General features: G+C 41.8%; 1 pseudogene across 1 annotated transcript; it reads right to left on the reverse strand.

The window, feature by feature from the left end:
- Positions 1–522: 522 nt before the first annotated feature.
- Positions 523–1029, reverse strand: LOC310684178 (protein mago nashi homolog; annotated as a pseudogene). The gene has a single exon. The product of its transcript is annotated as a protein mago nashi homolog (transcript).
- Between the last annotated feature and the right edge of the window lie 7147 nt (positions 1030–8176).

Here is an 8176-nt window from a genome sequence, read left to right on the forward strand (position 1 = left end):
TGGTGAGCCAGCGCAGCACACGGAACGCCATTTACCTTCCCGCTGGTAAGCGGTCCCTATTTATCTACTTGCACCCGGAGGTGCTTTCGAACTGCTAGGTTGGCAGGCACTGGGACCGAACGACGGGAGTGCACCCCGCTGTGGGGATTCAAACCGCCGACCATGCGATCGGCAAGTCCTAGGCGCTGAGGTTTTACCCACAGCGCCACCGGCGTCCTGGATGGTACATGTTCATTAATATATTAAACATTAATATATTTGAAGAACTTCTTGTTTTGAGTTTAGGGTTGCCATAGGCTGGAATTTCCCAGACATATACGGAATACTGCAGTTGTAAGCAGTGTCCGGACGGAAATCGGCAAGATGTCCTTGAAAATCCAGATGTATGGCAGCCCGTGTCCGCAGTGTCGTTTTTGCCAATTTTCCTCAGAAAATCCCCTGCAGTGTATTCACTTCATAACTAGGTTTTTTTGTTTTAGCATTTATTAAATTCACTCTGTAAAAAATCTGACACACATAAAACCAATGAGATATATGGAAATGACCCCACCGAAAGAAACTTTACAGTACAAATTTAAATCCATACAATTTAAATTGGCTTAATCTTGAAGTATAATCCAATGAGTCTGAAGACGAGACACTTGAGGTTCTGGACAAGGTACTAAAACACCCTTAGACCTTCTGGATCCTTGGACTGATTTACATCAATAAGAGAACCAATTTTTGATGTGGTAAAAAAATTGTAATTCATCACCAATTACAATTTCAAGCTCCTGCCGGCCAACTCTGTCAGGAGGCGGCCATAATGCAACATCTTCTTTCCTGATTTCACTGTCATCGATTATCCTCTTTAGCTCTTCCATCACACTTTTGTGTACGTAGGCTTCTTTTCTAATCATGACATCATTTTTATAATTGCTGTTGTTTACATATCTCAGTTTCCCATCAGGGCGGAACCCGAACTTGAGAAACTCGTGGCCGAACTTCCCCTTGTGCCCAACATAATAACGCAGATAGAAATTGCTCACCAAGGCCCACTTCACAAATAGTTGGGAGGCTCAAAGGCTCAGTAGGCCTCTTCTGTCTTAGGGGAAGCTGCTTTCGTTGCCTGAATTTCCTGCCCCTTAGGGACAATGATGAGCGAGCAAAAAGCAGATTTCTTGTGAATGCTGACTAGACCAAAGCAAGTAAGTGAGCCTCTGTGTGCTGCATCTCTCCATATACCATGGCCCACTGGAGTTATGTCTGCTGGTTGGTTGAAGATGTCCCCCTACAGTCCTAGTTAAATGCATAAGCCTATTACTTCCAGTTGGAGGAAGTACACGGCGACAGTAGTGGCTTTTAATGCTTTTAAACCATTCCCTTTCACTAGAAAGAAATCAAATTGCAAAATCAATTACAATAATTAAAACTTCCCAGCCTTAGCTCTTAATTAGGCAAGACTTTAGTTACGACTCGCTTCTGAAAACAAAATTTACAGTCCAGTTATTCAGTCCCTCAGAGTTAAAACCCACTGCTCTATAAAATCTGGTGCTCTTGGGATTATTTTTGTACTCGTCAATGACTATTTTAAACATGCACCAAGATTACTGGGATAGGAAGCCACTACAGTGGTACCTCGGGTTAAGAACTTAATTCGTTCTGGAGGTCCGTTCTTAACCTGAAGCACCACTTTAGCCAATGGGGCCTCCCGCTGCTGCCGTGCGATTTATGTTCTCATCCTGAGGTAAAGTTCTTAACCCCAGGTACTATTTCTGGGTTAACAGAGTCTGTAACCTGAAGTGTCTGTAACCTGAAGCGAGTTACAAAAGGGTTACAAAAGGAGGGATCTGTAACCCGAGGTACCACTGTACTCATTCTTCTCCATTCCACTCTGCTCTTTACCACCCCATGCCACTCCATTCCTTTTGTTCCAGTTAAAGATTTATATTTTTCTCGATGAATTTCTCATGAAAAGGACCGGTTCTAGTGCTTTTCATTGCTGACATAGGGTGTCCATCCTTTCTAGTTGTTTTTACATGGTTGTTCAGTGGTGCCCAGATATAATTATGCCAGCTGTGACCGAATCAGCTATTCAACACAGATTATTGAAGGTTGTAGGCAGTGGGGTCTTGCTCAAAAAAACCCACCTATCCATTCTGTGGAATGGCTCACCTGAGAAATCCATCAGGTGAGACATGTGCTGGTATTTTCCTGGTTACTAAAGACTTACTTGCCCAGGTATTCCTGGGCCGCTCAGAAGTCTAGAACTCAAGGTCATCCAATGAAGCTTAATGTTGAAGATTCAGAAGAGACAAAAATAATTCACTCCCACAGGAAGTAGTGATGGCCACCAATTTAGCTCACTTCAAAAGAGGATTAGACACATTCATGGAGAGTAAGGCTATTGATGGCTTCAGGCTAGGAATATACCTCATGTCAGAGGCGAGACATACAGGGTCGGCACATCCCATTTCACTTCCTGAAGCAAAATGGGAAGGAGCTATCCCTGTTTTTGATCCCCAACTGCTGCCTCACAGGAATTGTGTGGCTGTGGTGGTAGCTTCCAGGTTCCGGTGAGATCTCATGAGAGCCCTGCAAGATCTCACCAGAACCTGGAAGCCGCAGCTGAAGCCACTTCTTTTCACTTCTCTGGTGGTGGGTGGGGTGCCCATGACGGCTCTATAGAAGCAAGAAGAAGAGGCAGCAGCTTCCGGGGAGATGCCACAAGATTTTGCTGACTCTCGCAAGATCTTGCTAGTAGCCGCTGCTGCAGCCTCTTTTCACTTCTCCATTGGTGGTGGTGACCATGATGTAGCCGCCCTCTTGGATTTTGCTGCCTGAGGCGGCTGCCTCAGTCTGCCTCATGGAAAGGCCAACTGGCCAGCCCTAGGCCCAGAACATGTTGCTGGGAATTGTAGGTAGTGAGAGTGCTGTTTCACTCAGGTCCTGCTTGTGGGCTTTGCTGAGGCATCCGCTTGGTCCCTGAGACAACTGGATGCTGGACTAGATGGGCCACTGGCCTGATCCAGTAGGATCTCAAGGTCTGCAAAGTATTTGAAGAAAATCTTTCTATTTTCGGAAGCTACATTGTAATTATTCAGAAAGAAAACCAGGAGTAAAGGTGTATAAAGTTACCATAGTCCATAAAGTACTTGCAGATGAAGCTCTATAGATAAGAGATGCAGAAATTCAAATCAATATTTGCAGATATAAAAGCCTTTATTTAAAGTTACCTTCCCTTTATTTGTGTAAGAACTTCATTGCAGTTTAATAGCTCTTTCATCGCATATTGCTTTTTGGCTCAGCTTTCTATTTTTCCTCTCTCTTTATTTTTTTACACACAGAAACCATTTTTATAGCACATTACATATGTTGTTGCATTTTTTAAAAGAAAAAAACCTTGATTTTTCAATGTGTATTTAAAAATGTATATATTTATCTTTGATTTTATTTATTCAAGAAGCATGGCAATCTATTTTGGGAAATAGCAGCAAAGCTAGAATTTTTGAATCATATTCCTTCACATATGGTATTAATATATCTCTGTCTTGCATTCATGCAATGCACCAACAGATGTCAAACATTTCTGTTTTTTAATAGGCCTCAGATCTTATAAGAGTCCTTTTCAAGAACCAGCAGCAATATGGTTTTTAAGCTACAGTGCATTTACAAGTTTGTCTCTTCTGAGGTTTATTTTACTAATGATGAGGGTTTCATCCATTTTCCAAACAGAATTAATTTTGTATAGAAGGTTTGCACTGAAAAACAAAAGGAGGGATCTTATAATGCTTAAAAGTTCTCAGATTTTAAAAGATTATATTAAACTAGACAACAAAGTTCAGTTGTGACCTATATCCTCTAGTTTAAATGCAGCAGCTTACATAACTGTTTACAGATGTACAATGGAAGGAATGAGGTTATTTTTCTATAATCTATGCTTACATTTCCAACTGTTGAATCTGAAATGGGCAATATCTTAGCACAGGCATTTCTGTGTGTGACATCGCTTGTGTTTCAAGGCTTTACAATGCAAGCTTTTTTCATGTGAGACACATTTAATATATGTTTCTGCTGGCAGGTTGTAATGGCATCACAGTTCCTCCTTGCGCATATGGGGATGGGCAAACTTTGCCCTGACATCCCAAAATGCATTACATTTGGCATCTTTTCCCTGAATTTCCCTGAATTTTCATGTAGTGTGGATATAACCGTCATCCACCATTTACTGTAAAACTTCCCTGTAGTTAAGGGTGCTGGGACTTGTAGCTCTGTGAGGGGGAAACTGCAGTCCTTGGGATTCTTTGGGGGAAGTCCTGAGCTTTAGATGTGCATTGAATCTGCTTTAAACATGTGGTTTGGATCTACCACCATCATACAAGTTTTCCATGCACACAGCCAACCTGTAATGTGGACGCAAAAATTCAAGATGGATTCTCATCTGCATTTGCTTTCACCCTGACTGAACTATCAGATGGCACTTTGCTCTTTCTTTCTGATCCAGGGTTTTCTTCTCAAGCACAGTTGGGGAGTCTGAATAACAGCAAAACAGTCAGCTACGGGTTGCGGTGATAGGAACAGCCCATGCGCTAATTCCCAGGCCTCCTACGCCGCAAAAAGGATTAGCAAAAGCACGAGACAATAATACCAGGCTGATAATTATATCAGTCTGCTTTACCTTGCTGAAAATGGCAATCAAATAGAATCTACACTTGCTAAGTTTATATGTTGGCGTGCAAAATCCTATTTGCCTTCATTAACAAGTGCTTAGGGCCAATTTCTCAGCTGAGATCATACTTTTTAGCCATCCTTCATGCTGTGCTTTCATCAGTGTTATGTTTCGATTTGAAAACACTCATAGAAGGCAGGGACGTGGTGTGTGTGCTTTGATTCTTTTTGATTGAGTGCCTTAATTAGGTCACCACCACCAGCACCAAAATAGTGTGTTTTAATAACCTATGTCATTACGGAGCAAGAGGGTGAGATTTGAGTTCTGCTGTAAGGAAGCCTCTCCTGCCTCAGACATCTGTTCTGAAACTTAACATGGCAATATACTCACTGAATTGCAAGAGCAAATTTGATTAGTTGGAACTTCTGGGAATATTTTCCAGCTGATTAACCCAGGGACCTTATCATTAAATATTGGCATTGTATGGATTGACCAAAATCCAAGCGAATGTCAGATATTAAAGACCATAATTGCAAGTTAACTAGAAGATGAAGGAGGCTTAATCTAATGATGACTAGGGTGAAATATTGCTAGAATTACCATATTAACATGACTAAGCCAGCTAATTAATATGGTTATCCTATACAAAGCCAATTTGGCTGAATTTCATCAAAGATTTAAGACTTCTGCGGAAACTGTCTTTTATAAATGCGCTATGTGTGGGGATGTTGCTATTGTTTTGCTTTTTCTGCTAGTGCTAAGGAGCATGAGGTAAAGATGACCTCAATACTACCAGTGCTTTGCTTTTTTGCTTCCCTCCCCCACTTTTTAAAAAAGGAAACATAAATAACAAGGCAAGTGGCAAATTTGTGGATACCTTTTTCAGCCCACCAATAGGGCCCTGATGCGCCATATACTTTAAAAGTGGCATCACATTGTAATGAAGTACATATGGAGACCCTAAAAAGGAAGGTTGCTTTGGAGAATAATTAAAAATAGTGTCTTTGGGGGGGGAGTGGTGCTCATTTAAATAGGAATGTGGATCTTCTCACAAGGGAACTTTTCATTTTACATCAGACAGATTAATGCTATTGAAGATCAGCAGACTCAGGGCTTATCTTGGCTATCCCAGGATGTGCAGGTAATATGTATCTGTTCATTTCTACCTTTATTAGAACCAGCTAAGACTTCAATCTTGGCCAAACTTACCTAGGAGTAAATTGCTTTTAATTCAGTGGGGTCATACAGGTAGCCAGCCTCACAATGACAAGCTGTAATGGCAGACTTACCTTTCACATCTCCATATCTTTTTAAGACCATCTAAAAGTCCCAAACTATTGAGTCAGCTTTTGTGTTTTTCAAACCTCTCCCTTGGGGTCAATATTGAATCTGAATTAACTGCTGGCCTTTAGATTTTCAGAGGTGGATTTGCTCTTGCTTCTTTGTCCTGGTATAAACACAATTCAACCGGTATTCTTTAGCATCAGGCGCGATCCAATGAAATTAATCTGAAAAGTGGTTCTTGCATAATAATCATCAGAATATATGATGTTGTTGTTGTTCACCTTCACTTTCAGAGCATCTCAGGGGAGACATGACAGAGGTGTCTGAAAATATGTGTGCAGTGGAGACAGTGGGTAGCGAAGTCTTCTCTCATAGTACTCGTACTTGGGGTCATCCATTGTAACTGGAATATTCAGGACAGACAAAAGCAAGTACTTCTTCACACAATTCATAGTTAAACTTCAGAATTCGATCTTACAAGACACAGTGATGGCCGGCAACCTGGGTAGCTTTAAAGTAGATTTAGATAAACTTTGGGGATAAGACTATTGATGCTTCTCTGTCAGGGTCAGTATGCATCTGAAAACCAATTGCTTTTGAACCAACACTCAGGAAAACTGCACCGCTGAAAACCTTGTCTGGAGAGATTGCAGTAAGCAGATAAAGCAATGTGCAGAGCACTGTCAAGAACTGTACTCACAGGAAAACATGGTATTTGTCGCAGCAATGGACAGCATTCATACTCTGCCTGTTTTGGAAGAGCTCGACAAGGTGAGGAACAGCATAAACTCTCAGGGATGTGGGGAAGCCTCAGGACAGGACAGAATCCCAACAGAAGTGCTGGAAGCAAGTGCCAACTCTTCTCTCATGATGATGCACCTCCATGACCTCCTCTTGTAGTGCTGGGGAAAAGGATCCATGCCACAAGACATGCACGACTCCAGCATTGTGACCATTTACAAGAACAAAGGTGCCCACCATGAAATGACTACCATAGACTCTCCCTAGCCCTGCGGAGTACAATGGGGAAAGCCCTCACCTATGTAATTCTCAACAGATTACAGTCACTTGCTTACAGGGTTATCCTGAGTCACAATGCGGCTTTAGAGCTCAGAGGTCAACAGTTGACATGATTTTCTCATTGTGCCACCTTCAGGAGAAATGCTAAAAGCAGAGAGACCCCCTGTACATCACCTTTATAGATCTAATGAAAGCCTTTGACCTTGTCAGCCAAAAAAAAAGAAGAAGAAGAAGAAGAAGAAGAAGAAGACGAAGAAGAAGAAGAAGAAGAAGAAGAAGAAGAAGAAGAAGAAGAAGAAGAAGAAGAGGAGGAGGAGTTTGGATTTGATATCCCGCTTTATCACTACCCTCAGAAGTCTCAAAGCAGCTAACATTCTCCTTTCCCTTCCTTCCCCTACAACAAATACTCTGTGAGGTGAGTGAGGCTGAGAGACTTCAGAAAAGTGTGACTGGCCCAAGGTCACCCAGCAGCTGCATCTGGAGGAGCGGGGAAGCGAACCCGGTTCACCAGAGTATGAGTCCACCTCTCTTAACCACCACACCACACTGGCTCTACACCACACTGACTGTTCACACTGCTCAACAAGATAGGATGCCCACCTAAGCTCCACAAGATCATTGTGTCCTTCCACGAGAGCAGGTGCTGTAACTCTCCAACGGTTTGACTTTACCCCCAAAGATGTACTTTTCCGTTGTCTCCCAAGGCAGATGGATGCCAAAAATTGATTTATTGATATTATGTTATTGATATTTAACTGTAATTTCGATATATGATTATATGTTTTGGATTATAATCACTCCTCATTTTGATATGTTACAAACAACAAACTTGTAGAGAAATGGCAAGTCAATGAACATGATGACAATGATGATTTTGCATTACCATCTTGCTTTGATCACGGCTCCTCTGCCATGGATCAATATTACGCCCTAAATTCTTTTGCAATAGCAACATGCTGGCAAATCTATGGGAAAGGTATTGAAGGGTGGGCACACATTTAGTATTTATGGAATATGGCATTTGGAAAGAATTTCAAGAGAAAGGAAGGCCTAAGTAGTTATAGACAATGCATGCGCACACATGCAGCTTTCGTGGGATTTCACAGTATTGGCCCAAAGCCATTGCGTGCTGAAGACCATAAGCCCAGCTCACTGCTGGACACCCAAGATGCCTGTAAATTCTAGGTGTACGCACATATTTTTTAATTGCAACTCCCACACACA

This window comes from Podarcis tiliguerta (assembly GCF_965153285.1).
Source record: "Podarcis tiliguerta genome assembly, chromosome: 1".
NCBI lineage: Eukaryota > Metazoa > Chordata > Lepidosauria > Squamata > Lacertidae > Podarcis > Podarcis tiliguerta.